Source organism: Periplaneta americana, chromosome 16 (genome assembly GCF_040183065.1).
Source record: "Periplaneta americana isolate PAMFEO1 chromosome 16, P.americana_PAMFEO1_priV1, whole genome shotgun sequence".
In the NCBI taxonomy this organism is placed as follows: Eukaryota; Metazoa; Arthropoda; class Insecta; order Blattodea; family Blattidae; genus Periplaneta; species Periplaneta americana.
In genome coordinates, this window is record NC_091132.1 from 82,135,387 (window position 1) to 82,150,447 (window position 15,061).

General features: G+C 35.2%; 1 protein-coding gene across 3 annotated transcripts in view; it reads left to right on the plus strand.

Annotated features, from left to right (window-relative positions):
• LOC138716535 (runt-related transcription factor 3-like) overlaps positions 1-15,061 on the plus strand; it is a 464,689-nt gene that overhangs the window by 195,005 nt on the left and 254,623 nt on the right. The window lies entirely within an intron of this gene.

The window sequence follows — 15,061 nt, forward strand, 5'->3', positions numbered from 1 at the left end:
TTTGTCTCACTTTGGGATCAACAGAGGTGCAGACGGCTGTCACACACTGGTTCCGATTCCAGGAGGCAGGCTTCTACGACACAGGGACACAAAAGTTGATCTCACGGCATGACAAATGTCTCAATTTCGGTGGGGAATATGTTGAAAAATGTCTCAACAATTATTGCAGTATCTGTTCCAATACAACTTTCCATGAAATTGTGTTTTCTTTCTGTAAGCGGCCCCATGTTACGCGGGACATAAGGAACAATATACTCAGTTTTAGATGAGACCCGGAATTTTCGTCACCGATTTTTCGTCACCCGGTGCTTTCGTCACACATTACATTTTGTCACTGCAACATTTTGTCACCGATTCACTCCTGTCACCACCATTTCTTGTTACCAATTTAATTTCTTCATCACTATTCGCCACCACAATTTTTCTCCCCTTCGTGTCGCTTCCCTTGATGATACCTCCCTATATAAAATAATACGTACCGGTACATGGAATTGTTACATTCATACCAGGGAAAACCTGCCCAGGACAACAAATACTTGCGAAGGGTGGCATAGACGTCTCAATACTTTAACGGGCAAAGCAAATCCCTCCTTTTACAATATCCTTCAGTTACTACAGGAGGAGACTGCAAGATACATCAGGACATTGAGAAATTAGAAGCAGGTCAATTTCAACCCAGAAAAATAAGAAATACACGTCCTTAGGTAACAGAATTGCACGAATTGTCGTTAGGTATGAAGCTTATAGAACAGAATATTACATCCTTAGTTACCTATGTGTCATAAGCCACAACATCAGTGGAAATTTTCGTTTAAACGTCATAAAAACGGGATAAATGTATGCAACTACAAAATCAATGTTAATATAGAGCATTAAAATAATTATACAGTGATGGTTTTGGACTCATAATAAAAAGAGCCTAAATGTAATTTTCTGTATTATTTTGGTGACGAAATCCCCTCAGTATAAAAAAATATGACAAAATGTATATGACGACGAAATATCTTTGGTGACAAAATCTCCTCAGTGACAAAAACATAATGACAAAATGTATTTGATCACCAAAATCTAATGACGAAAAATAGGTGACAAACTATAATGGTGATCAAATTTCCGTATATGAAGTGCCCTAGACCCGTTTTAGATTAGATTTGGTTTAAGGGATAAGTTTCGGGTAGCCTATTGCCTTAATACACGTCCTTGGACATCTGACACTGCTAATACAATTATGAATTCTGCAAGATTTAAAAGAAATTTTGAAGTCGTCATAACCTTCGCAACAAGGCTAGGATCTTAAGCATATTCTCATGATTAAATTATCGGGAACGCGTTTAGTATCTTATACCCGTTAAAGTATTTGTGTGCGAAGAAGAAATCTTGAGAGAGAAACAGTCGCCGCCGATAATAAAATGTCAGACTATCTTTTTCTATACTTTCATAAGCCGTAAATCCGATCAAACACAGAATTCCACTTTTTTTCTGGAGGAATCCTTACTAAATATTTCTATCCCACTTAAAATTTCACTTCCCTCGGCTGGATTTCAATTCCTGAACCTCAGACCCATTCATGGACTTAGTGTGAATATTGACTATGCCGCGAGCAGAATCGAAAAGGACGCTTTCGGTTTATAGATATACAATCTGAGAGCCACACGATTCAATATTTGCTAACAGCCCCAAGTTATGTATAGGCCTGTTGATTAATTGCAGAGGGAACGGAATTAGTGGCAAATCCCAACTCTGTCAGTAGGTTTGTAGTGCGTTATCTCAATCTGCCAGTCATGGATTCGTAAGTCTGTAGTTCAAATTAAAAGAACTCTAATAAAGATCAAACGTTTTCAGACTCTAAAAATTAAAGTAATGCATATAAGATATTTCGATATCCTTGAATAATTTCCAATATATTTCAAATGTGAAATAATAAAAAAACATGTTAAAAGATCAAATGTAATATTTTCAGACTCCAAAAATGAGTCCAATTCTATAGTACGTTATTTTACGACGTTTTATCAACATCTTGGGTTATTTAGCGTCTGAATGAGATGAAAGTGATAATGCCGGTGAAATGACTCCGAGGTCCAGCACCGAAAAAACCTCAGCCAGGTAACTTGCCCATCAGTTTGTCAAGGCACTCGCGATGTGCAGAACGGAAACAGTGTTTCTGTGGAGGGGTTTGGAGTAGAAGGGAAGGTCGGGCGTGTGTCTACTGAATTTAAGGCAAAAACTAATCCATTCCCCTATAATTGAAGAGTCCACTGCAAGAATGATGGATGTCATTTGGAATACATTTTGCAGGAGAAGCAATTGAACGTTTGAAATGCTTAGCGCTCAAAGCTTAACTGTGATTTTCCGATCATTACTGGACAATGACTATCAGTGTTAATGCCATATAACTCTCTATGTACATTCTATATGAAGGGTACACGGGAAAAACGAACAATGTCACATTTTCATTACGGTGAGATAAATCTATTTCAGTATATTACTGCTAAATTTATTGATGTTTCTACTTGAAATGAAGGAAATGATAAGTGTATCCGTGATTTTAATTCTCCTTTACTACTTTTGGTAAAAATAACACTAAAGTTTGTAGTAATACAGTGAATTAGATAATGACATCACCCTTAACAGCATTGTGACCTTGTTCGTTTTTCCCGTGTACCCTTCATATGTCTTAAGCTAAGCATTGACAGTCTTGGTTCATTTTCGACAAGAAAGTGACCTCCATCATTCTTGCAGTGGACTCTTCAATTCGTAAGTAGATCATCCGATCTCGTGCGCAGCTCTGTAGGAAGAGTGAGGGAGTGTCTGGACATAATGTCCATCTTAAAATATCCTGCTTGAAAACCAAATCCGGAATACGAAAATAGTATGTTACCTCTTTACCTCACAGTTTAGTTTTTTTTTAGCCAGATGCGCTAACCGTTACTCCACAGGTGTGGACCCACAGTGAAAGTTTATCAGACATTTGGATATTTTAATTAATTTATTTATTAATCTGACCCAATATTTTGGGTTAGCCTTGCGACACAGAACTGCTCACAATAAAACTTGAAATGAAAAATTATATGAACAGGTTTCAAACAAAAGAGATTAAGACATAAGAAAAAAATAGAACCTAGTACAATTGAGGACCGTTTTTGCAAAACGTGCTAACTGAAAAAACTAAATTTTACAGGAGAGACAAAACACTACAGTAAGCAAGTTTTGCTGTATCTCTCACTTATAGCAGAAAGCAAGTTTTGAAAAAACGATCACACTTTGACACACTACAATGAAGAGAAATAACCCAATTTTACTAAGACGCTTTGAACATCATGTAGAGGCCTGCCTTATGTTAACGAATCCATCAAAATCTCAATTTTGCAAATTTTGCAGTTAGCAAGTTTTGCAAAAACGGTCCTCAATTTAAATTGAGTATACGCCATAAAGATGCTCGCAAAACATCGCTACAGGAAATTTTATTATAGTGGTGACGATGGCATCTTGAAGACCTCTCTTCAGCTTGTATTTTTCTCTCAACTTTACAAAGGTTTTCGGAATGGTACCTATCTCACTTGCTGATGACCACTGATATAAAGGATAAAGTACAGGCCTTCCAGGATATGTGTGGTACAATAAACAGAACTTTTATAATTAACTAAAATAAAAAGGGATTGATACTAAAATAATATTATACAAAACCATGGCTACCACAGTATTTATTTTTTGCTCTGAAAATTTGGTCCTACAAAGAAAGAGACAACTAAAATGCAGTCTACAGAAATGAGTTTTCTGCGCACTGTGAAAAGATGTATTTGGTTGTTTCAAAAGTCCGTAGCGTTTTTTTCACTGTGACAGAAGTTTTTATTTGAGACTAGCCGTACCCGTGCGCTCTGCTGTACCTGTTAGAAATAAATATAAAGTAAATACAAAATTAAAATAGGACGTTTGATCCAGGGAACATTCGTGTTTGATAGAAGGATAAATAGTTTAATATGTTACTTAATTTAAATTGTATTTAAATAATTAAAATGCGGTCATTTTGGTCCAGAGAGCAATCATTTGGTGCAATGACAATCCCTTTAACATGTTTCTTAATTGTTATTACATGCAACCATAGTTTAATGAAGATTGACATATCATTTAGTTTTAATGTGTATACTTTATATTACTTGCTACTGTATATGTTTCAGAAGTCACTGTAATAACATTGTAGAATTATGTACATCTAGAGAAACTACACTTTCCAATGGTGAAATAATAATTAAACAATTAATTAGCTTCCGATATTACTTCATACAAACACAGAAACATTCTCTGTAGGCTATGTTTAATAGCTTTCGATTGTTGTTGTCCAAGGCCCCTTATAGACGAAGTCATTTATTTTTATTTCAGCACAGCGCCTTAGATGGCGTTGTTGTTGTAATTTTAAAACTCATTTATCTCATTAAATATCAGTCCTATCAAACTTTTGTATAGAATAAAACGTATCGGAAATTATTTTTAAAGAAACTATTGTTATGTTACATTTTTCATTAAAATCAATAATAAGGGAGATATTTCGATTTATTTAATTCAGGCCCCCTTATAACCCCCCTTTTAAATAAAGTATTTTGAATGTCATATAGCCTAAAATCTAAGTTACAACGAACTTAATTTATATTCCAATTTTCATATAAATCGGTTCAGCCATTATCGCGTGAAAAGGTAACAAACATCCAGACAGACAGACAGACAGACAGACAGACAGACAGACAGACAGACAGACAGACATACAAACAAAAATTTCAAAAAAGCGATTTTCGGTTTCAGGATGGTTAATTATATATGTTAACACCAATTATTTTTTAAAAATCGTAAATTACAAGAAAAATGTTGGCTATATATTTATTATTAGTACCGTATAGATGAAGACAGAATTTAACTAGTAATATTTTCTCCTACATTATCTGTGATCTGCTTGCTTCGAGAGAAGTTTTTACGATAGAAAATCGTTAAGGCAAATATAATCAATATCTTCAAAGATTTTGAAATATTTCGTCCTTTTTTTTTTTGGTCTGTCTTTTCTGCCATTATACAAGTCACTCAGCTGAGTGCGCTCCTAGTATAATGGCAGTTGACATTGGACATATACGTCAACATATATGCCTAACTTGTAGTCAGGCCACAAAGAGAAACATTTGAAGGAGGAGGGTTCTGTCCTGTACTATGGATTGAATTCGGCGTAGCTCAGTGGTCAGAGCGCTTGGCACGTAGAACCAAGGACCCGGGTTCGATCTCCGGCGCCGGAGCGAATTTTTCTCCTCAAATATTAATTGTCAATACTACAGATATTATTCTATAGGACAAATTAATAAATCTATAATATTCATTCATAATGTTCTGCTGAAGGGCAGGTCTTTCGTCTACTAAAAATAACTGGATCTACTATGAGTGTCCATGACCTAATAAAAGTAACTGGATCAAACTAGGACTAGGAGTGACAATCGTCTAATAAAAGTAACTGGATCTACTAGGAGTGTCAATCATCTAATAAAAGTAACTGGATCTACTAGGCGTGTCAATCATCTAATAAAAGTAACTGGATATACTAGGATTGTCTATCGTCTAATAAAAGTAACTGGATATACTAGGATTGTCTATCGTCTAATAAAAACAACTGGATCTACTATGAGTGTCAATCGTCTAATAAAAGTAACTGGATCTACTAGGAGTGTGAATCAACTAATAAAAGTAACTGGATATACTAGGATTGTCCATCGTCTAATAAAAGTAACTGGATATACTAGGATTGTCTATCGTCTAATAAAAACAACTGGATCTACTATGAGTGTCAATCGTCTAATAAAAGTAACTGGATCTACTAGGAGTGTCAATCATCTAATAAAAGTAACTGGATATACTAAAGCAACTGGATATACTAGGATTGTCTATCGTCTAATAAAAGTAACTGGATATACTAGGATTGTCTATCGTTTAATAAAAGTAACTGGATATACTAGGATTGTCTATCGTCTAATAAAAACAACTGGATCTACTATGAGTGTCAATCGTCTAATAACAGTAACTGGATCTACTAGGAGTGTCAATCGTCTAATAAAAGTAAATGGATATACTATGATTGTCTATCGTCTAATAAAAGTAACTGGATATACTAGGATTGTCTATCGTCTAATAAAAGTAACTGGATATACTAGGATTGTCTATCGTCTAATAAAAACAACTGGATCTACTATGAGTGTCAATCATCTAATAAAAGTAACTGGATCTACTAGGAGTGTCAATCATCTAATAAAAGTAACTGGATCTACTAGGAGTGTCAATCATCTAATAAAAGTACTTGATATACTAGGATTGTCTATCGTCTAATAAAAGTAACTGGATATACTAGGATTGTCTATTGTCTAATAAAAACAACTGGATCTACTATGAGTGTCAATCGTCTAATAAAAGTAACTGGATCTACTAGGAATGTCAATCGTCTAATAAAAGTAACTGGATATACTAGGATTGGCTATCGTCTAATAAAAACAACTGGATCTACTATGAGTGTCAATCGTCTAATAAAAGTAACTGGATCTATTAGGAATGTCAATCGTCTAATAAAAGTAACTGGATATACTAGGATTGTCTATCGTCTAATAAAAACAACTGGATCTACTATGAGTGTCAATCGTCTAATAAAAGTAACTGGATCTATTAGAATATCAATCGCCTAATAAAAGTAACTGGATATACTAGGATTGTCTATCGTCTAATAAAAACAACTGTATCTACTATGAGTGTCTATCGTCTAATAAAAATAACTGGATCCACTAGAAATGTCTAACGTCTAATAAAAGTAACTGTATCTACTAAGATTGTTCGTCGTCTAATAAAAGTAACTGGATATAGGCCTACTATGAATATCGATCGTAATAAAAATAACTAGATTTACTAGGAATATCCATCGTCTAATAAAAGTAACTGGATCTACTAGAAATGTCCATTTTCTAATAAAAGTAACTGGATCTACTAGGATTGTTCGTCGTCTAATAAAAGCAACTGAATCTACTAGGAGTGTCCATGGTCTAATAAAATAAGAAACAAGGGAATGGACATATTAACAACAGACCTGGTAATGTCAAAGAAAAAAATTATAAAATAAAAATCAACCAAAAGTAGGAAGGTTTATATGTAAAATAATTACTCAGTTTGGCAACATTGACGGGTAAAATACGAACAAAGTTCGGTATTTGTAATAGGTTATATCCTCTGTATCTTGGCCATTATGAGCGCTTGTAATAGATGACAGGTGGTCTTCCTAGCTGCTCGCCAATAAGCCTGATCACAGAATTCCACGTCATCAATTATATTCTGACTCGTGCTCAGTTTAATTGCATTATATTAATTATCAGCATTAACGTTTTGTTAATTAGTAGGTTAGGCTGAAATGTGAGTCAAAACCAAAGCGGCTTTTCACACATTTAATATATATATATATATATATATATATATATATATATATATATATATATATTTCCATATGCATTTGATTTTATATAGGCCTACACTTCATTTTCACAGTCCTTGCAGTGATAGCTCAGTTCGTTACGTCAATGTTCTGTTCATATATTACCATGTGCAAACCGTAACAGGGGTCACCAAAATTTCTTCTTGGAGACAATGATGAAGTATAAAATGCAACATCAATTATAAAAAAATAACAAAATAAAAAATATATAACTGAAAAATCTTTCTTAATAGAAGGCATTCCTCTATTGAAACTAGTTTTATAAAGACGCTTAGCAAATGTTTCACGAAGTCCAAGTGATTACCACTTCCTTCTATACAAAGTCAGGTTCAATATTTCCAGAAAGTGGAGATTAAGGTGTGTAGACTTATTTTCGGTTCGATTTTATTGTCGAGGCGGTCTTGCTCCATGGCAGGAATATAAGCTACTTATTATTATCATCTAATGCTGACTTTAAATTCTCGCTTGTGAAGAAGGAATGGACCAAAGTTTTCAAACCTCGATTATATCTATGACATATGGTGTTCGAGGACGATTGCAAAGATGATTTGTATGATTCTGGTGATACTTCCAGCCTATATATTTCTTTGCTTTATCAGCTCGTTTATAGTGTATTTATACCTAAGTATATTCGCGTATTTGTTACCATTCTGTAGCTTCGCTTGCTATTTTATTTCCTATATACAAAATTTTGAAAATATTGAATATATCATATTTTATCACCATTAAAAATTTTTTGTGTTGGTGGAAGTGAAATAGTCTTGCAGATTTTCAGAGTGAACAGCTCATGTTATATGTAGGCCTAACAAAAAACTGTAATATCATATTGGTGGAAAGTTCATAGTTTTCAAGAAAAAAAAAATTTTTCTCTCAAATGTTTAACACCCTCTCATTCGGTAACTATTGCGAATAGGATCGTGATTTTTGTCTGTATCGATAGGAAAACTAATGAAGAATAATTTATCCCTCTGGCATATTTCTATAGTGTGGACAGTTTTCGTATAAATTTAATCTTAAAAACCTCTAATTTGAAGCCACTGCAGATGCGATTTGGTTGCAACACAGCGGCAGATAACAGCTCATTTAGCGAGACACACCGAGTTCGTTGACCTCTTACATCTGTATCACGAGAAAAGTGTGTTAGCGGCGATGTTGCCGGAGTGCTGAAACTTCAAACTTGATTTTCTAATTAACCGTGCATTTAATCACAAGACGTAATATAGGTTTCCTATTGATTTAAGTGCACCCTATCGTCTCTTTCAGTCACTTCTCCCTGCATATACTACATGGATTAGATCACGCCTCCTTATTTATGGAAGAATATAAAGATAATTTATTACGTCATTCCAGCTCATTCTTGAATGTCTTATCTCTTTCTTATCATTTATAATTGAATACACTGCATTGAAATTATGTCCCTTTAATCTCAAAATGTAGTCTTTGAAATTGGTTATACACAGTGGACCAAAAAAGGCACACAATTGAAATGGTTATATTCCAGTAGCTAATGATTTCACTTGAAAGTTTATTTTACAGGAAATTTCACAGTCCTCGTAGACCGGGAAAGTGCTGTAATATTTAATTTTTTACGATTTATTAAAAATTATTTTTTTATTTTTTGTAAGGCAGTGCAAAATCGATCGTTTATGCCGAACTAAGCATTATGGTCTTACGAGTTCAGCAGGCCAAGCCGTTTATTGTGCTATCGTCATTTGTTTTCTTCTGTTTTGAGTTATCATTTTGTGAATAATGGGTCGTTTAACGAACGAATACAAGATTTTCATTAAACATTTGCACCAATATGGTAATTTATCTGCCCGTCAAATTGTAAGGAACTACTCTCAGCGAGAATGGTCTGTTTCAATTGTACAACGATTGATTAGCAAGATACAGACATGATATCCCTCCTGATAGATTATTGCGTGAAAGATCGCATTTCTCAGATTCTCTGATGGTTTTCGCTGGAGTTTCTAACGAGATCTTAATCCTATGGACTATTTTGTATGGAGTCAACTACAAAAAAGCAGTTTACTACAAAACAAGAATTAGTAATATTGAACATTTAAGACAACGCATTCTTGAATGTTGGGACCGGCTTGATCGAAGATAGATATCCAGTGCTATTGGACAATGGAGAAGACGCCTACAAATTGTTATGCGGGCAAATGGCGGTCACATACAGCATTATATTTAATTTTGATTATTTGAAAGATCATTAATTGTTATTAATTTTACCAACATTCAATTTCTACATTTTAAAGTAATAAATTGACTTAAAAACCACATTTTTCGTATTGTGTATTGATCTCCATAAGATTTTAATTGAGCCTCAAAATAACACAATAAACATTCTTCTTCATCTTTAAAGTCTACTCTTTCCAACATTATATTCAATATAAATTAATTTTTATTTTAGTAGCTTATTTTACGACGCTTTATCAACATCTTAAGTTATTTAGCGTCTGAATGAGATGAAGGTGATAATGCCGGTGAAATGAGTCCGGAGTCCAGCACCGAAAGTTACCCAGCATTTGCTCATATTGCGTTGAGGGAAAACCCCGGAAAAAACCTCAACCAGGTAACTTGCCCCGACCGGGAATCGAACCTGGGACACTTATAAATTAATGTTATCTATTTCCGAAAATAGAGTATTTCTAATTTTGTGGCATTTTTGGCCCACTATGTATATTGCTCTACCATAATTATAAAAATTAAATTGTTTATATCCTCTTAATAAATGAATCGCCTTCTTTCCAATTGAAGTTATCGGTACTCCAACTACACTCGTACATAGCAATGACTCTATTAATTCGACATTGTGTGAAAGTAAGTAACGTCTTATCTTTAGTAATAATGTAGTGCACAGAAGGACCCAAAAATGTCGAGCGATAACCTCAGAAATTAAAATTAAAATGTAAAAAAATTGTATTTCGGGTTGTTTTGTAATTTTTACATCTTTTTTTAGATAATTTCATGTATATACAAATGCTCAAAAATGCATTTGTTCTTCGAAGCATGAACGAGGCACTTAAGCCCTTTTCAAATGACAGAATTTGTGAGTATGGACTATGCAGTTGTATTTCAAATACAGTAACAAATAATTCAGTATGAATGCGACGGGATAGGTGAGGGTCAGACGTGGGGGGTGGGAATGGGTCGGGAGGGAGGGTAGCTGATTGCGTGGTATTGATGACTTCCGCAGCGGGCAGTATGCTTTCTGGTGACAGGGCAATAATCATGATCCACCACCCACCCCACTCATTCATTCCTCCCACCCTCTCAAAAACAGATGCATTCCTCATTCCCTGCTGTCGTTTTTGTTTGTTGGAATATCGCGGAAAATCTGGACAGATTACATCCCATATCGGGCAATGTCACACTGATACAAGAACTCCATATATAAATTAAAATCCGCGTATAAAAAGTTAAAAAGATTGAATTTTTTTGTCGTTAACATAAACGTCAATGACAATGATGATGATGATATTTGAAAATAACAGTTATAAAAATATTGGAATTGCGAACTAGCCAATATAGAGTATCAAAGAGATTTGAAGTCAATAAAAAGCTGAAAACTTTTTTATTGTATGATTCCAGTCCGATGTCACATGAAACAGAGACTAAAATAAAGTGCAGCTTTAAAACAACTTGTCACAAAGACTTTGTCCAAACGAGTCAATAGCGTTCATATAACAGTACCTCATTTATATCTGTGGTACAGTGTGTCCCTAATCGATTAAAAATTGTGAAGTTAAAATTTTTCATGAACACCAGCAACAGCTATTTTGCAACAAACATTCTCTTTCTGACAACTACAAAAGAAAATCATATTTTCCCAAATTCAACCGAACTATCGAATGTTATTATTATTTTTTATTACCTTGATCTGTCATAAGATAGATTGAATCTTCAGAAAAACTGTAGACAAAATACAAGATTAAAAGGACATCAACTCGGAGTGTCAGCGTGTCCAACCTTCTGTACTACAGAGACGTGTAGAATTATCATTATCATTATTATTATTATTGTTATTATTATTATTATTATTATTCGATCATTATCATTACTATTATTGTTGTCATTATCAATATCATTTTGTCCTGCGCCGTGATGTCGTGGTCTAAGGCATCCTGCCTAGGACTCGCGTTACGGAATGCGCGCTGGTTCGAGTCCTCATGGAGGAATAAATTTTCTCATGCAATTTCGGCCATGTGTGGGACCGGTGCCCACCCAGCATCGTGATGCTCTTGGGGAGCTACGATATATAGCGAAATCCGGTTACGAAAGCCAGCTATAACGGTTGGGGAAATCATCACGATACCACCATTCTGATTGGATGATCGTGCACCTCTGCTTCGGGATGTGGACGTGAGGCCAGCAGCCGAATGGTCGGTCATGGTCCTTCATGAACTGTCGTGCCTCGATTTTTATTATTATTATTATTATTATTATTATTATTATTATTATTATTATTATTATTATTATTATCAATGCCGTGGAGTCGTGGTCTAAGGCATCCTGTCTAGGAATCGCGTTACGGAATGCGCGCTGGTTCGAGTCTTCATGGGGGAAGAAATTTTCTCATGCAATTTCGGCCATGTGTGGGACCGGTGACCACCCAGCATCATGATACACTTGGGAAGCTATGACAGGTAGCGAAATCCGGTTACAACACAAAATGTTCACAATATACGGACAGAATTTCTTTATGGATATCCTTCGTTGCCAGACTTTTTAGTCAGAAAAATCGCACAACAGAGCACTATTCGATAGTGGTACACTCGTAAAGAGGTGCCGCCATTTTACAATTGCTGCTTCATTATTTCTCTTGTACCTCTTACACGTACATCGATCATCTTGACACTTAATATTGCCATCTAGTGGTGATCTAGGCGTTTTATTATAGAGTCCACTGCAAAAAGGGGGAATGTCGAATGTATTGCATTTTGCAGGAAATGCAATTTAAACTTTGACATTTCCACTCTTTGCGTGGTATAGGCCTACCAATTCTTCAACACGATGTAGATCTGGAACTATCATCTTTCTTGCAGCGCAACAAAGTGTATTGTATTCTACTCCCTTTGATCTATAGTACTGAACCTTCATCTCATTTTTCACAATTTTACGACATTCCCCCTTTTTTGCAGTGGGACTCTTCATATATATATTTAGCTGCTTCAAATTGTAATTTGCTTACTGACTCGCCTGTGTACATTACGCATTAACTGAAAAACCGGTATTTTACTAAACAAGTTATTCAATAGTAATATGCGTTGCAAGAGCGGTATGTTGAAGTTTTCATGTTCGAGGAAAAGTTTGAAAAAGCGAAACGTAGTTGAGCTTTTTTAATTTCCGAGAATTGAAAAAAAAACATACCGCTCGTGTATCGTACATTATTTTGTGCGAAGATCGTTTATTACATACCTGAAAGAGGAATTTCTAATTAGTTGCAATGAAATCTCCATCTTGGTTTCTGTTCAATGACGGCAAATTTGCAAAACAAAAATATCTATCTTCAACATTGTTGCTTTAAAATGTTTTCTGTGTTTACTATACTCCAGCAGGCCGTGATATACGTCTGTCTTTTTTTTCCCCAGTCTATAAATGCGAACTTAAAACAAACGGTAAGGTTATGTAATGATTTATTTTTCATTTTAATATTTTAACAATATTATTTATATAACATATTGCAGTAATAACATCGGCAAGTTTGTTGATTTTTTCACGGCTTCCTTAATGTTACTTGCATCACGAATGCAGTAGGGGAAAGAACTCTAAGAGTACGCACATAAATTAATTTGCTTGCCAGCATTAAAGTTGAGTGATAAAGTAAAAACTTTTTATGTCATTAAAGTTATTGAACATTGTTTATTTAAACATAAAACACAAATCAGTTACACAAGAAATTATAGATGAGTATTGGCCCTTTAATCAAAATCTGGGCATTGCGCACTCTTGTAGGAACAAGCATCTAAGAGTGCGCATACAGTCCTTCAAGAGTATGCGCTGACATATGTCACAAATAAATACACCAGTTCCCTCATAGCATGAGCAGGCTTCATTCCACCACCCTTTGGAGTTTTCACATTGCACCCAGTCTTCTGTCAACGGTTCCTGATATTTTTTACTACAACTGGACAGAAAATATTGCAATTTTCTTTGGATGTTGTGGGAGTTTCTGGGTCAATTCTCAGTCGCTTTTTCTCCTTTGACCAAATGGACTTCTGATCAGTTCCTTCGGTTTGTTTCCTCCCTGATGTCTCCAGAGCATTCTTGTATGGAGATGACGTCATTATTTCTGATTTCTTCCCCATCCTCTTCCTTTTGTTTGGAGGTTTGCTGAAGGTAGACGAAGCAGAGTGGACGGCGAGCAAACTTGTCTATTCAGATTATTTTCATCGTCAGGACGAGGGATAGAATTTGTTGGAAATGTATCTTGACGGACTTGTTGAGATTCCTCTACATCAGGATGTAAATGAATTTCCTGTTGAGGCTCGCTCTCTTCAGTTTCTTGATTGGGTTCTGGTCTAGATGTCACTGCAGACGATGGGAAATCATCCTCCGTGAATATTTCTGGGTTAAAAGGGAAGATTCCTATGGCACGGAATGAATTCTTCGCCTTTTCCAGAATATCTACCTTTTCATATGCTCTACTGAACAGAGAAGATACTTCCCTGTGAGTTATCACACGCCCTGGATTGCGAACCATAAATTTATCACATTCTGTAGAATAGGCAGATTTAAGGGGCACAAAGAAGCTTTCATCAAGGGGCTAGATCATGTGCTCTGCAGTATAATATTGCTTCCAAGCTGCAATGCGAAGAGTGGTTATCCAGGGTTAGAAGAGCTGGATCAACCTTGTTTGGCTTTACAAATATTGTGAAATGTTGCAGCCATTCCACGAAAAGCTCCGTGTTCATGAATCCAGAATCAGAAATTAGGTGCAAGGTGCCTTCAGGAGCATCTCTGTACAATTCAGGATTGAGTCTCTTCCTCGGAAAAATAATAGCTGGAGAAATGTAGACGCCTGTTGGAGACAGACAACACACAATTGAAACTATCTGTCCTCTCTCAGCTGATGCAACTTTCCCTACACGACGTTTCCTAAAATGAAGAATCACGCGATGTTTATTCTACAAAATTGTAAATATACTAAAGTATACCTATTTAGTAGAACATTTTATATAAAAATTAACCTTTATAAACATCAATAAGAAACACTAACATTTCTAGAAGAAGTTTAAACTGCTTTATTTTATCCGACAATGCTAGAAATGTTAGTGTCCTCCAAGAGTACGCACGCACTCTTGAGGGATCCAGCTGTGCGCCCTCTTTGAGGTCTGGTTGTACTGACAAAAAATTAAAATAGATGGAAGTAGCATGCAATAACTGATTTCCCGCTTTGTGCGAACTTACAGGTTAAGGAAGAACGTTTTCCATGCGCACATTGTAAAATCTATTTCAAAATTATTTCCTGAGAAAGAAACTAATTTCAATATACACAAAATTACAAGATTAGTATAAAAAATTGCAACTTACCAATAACTAGCATAATCCTCAGCAATA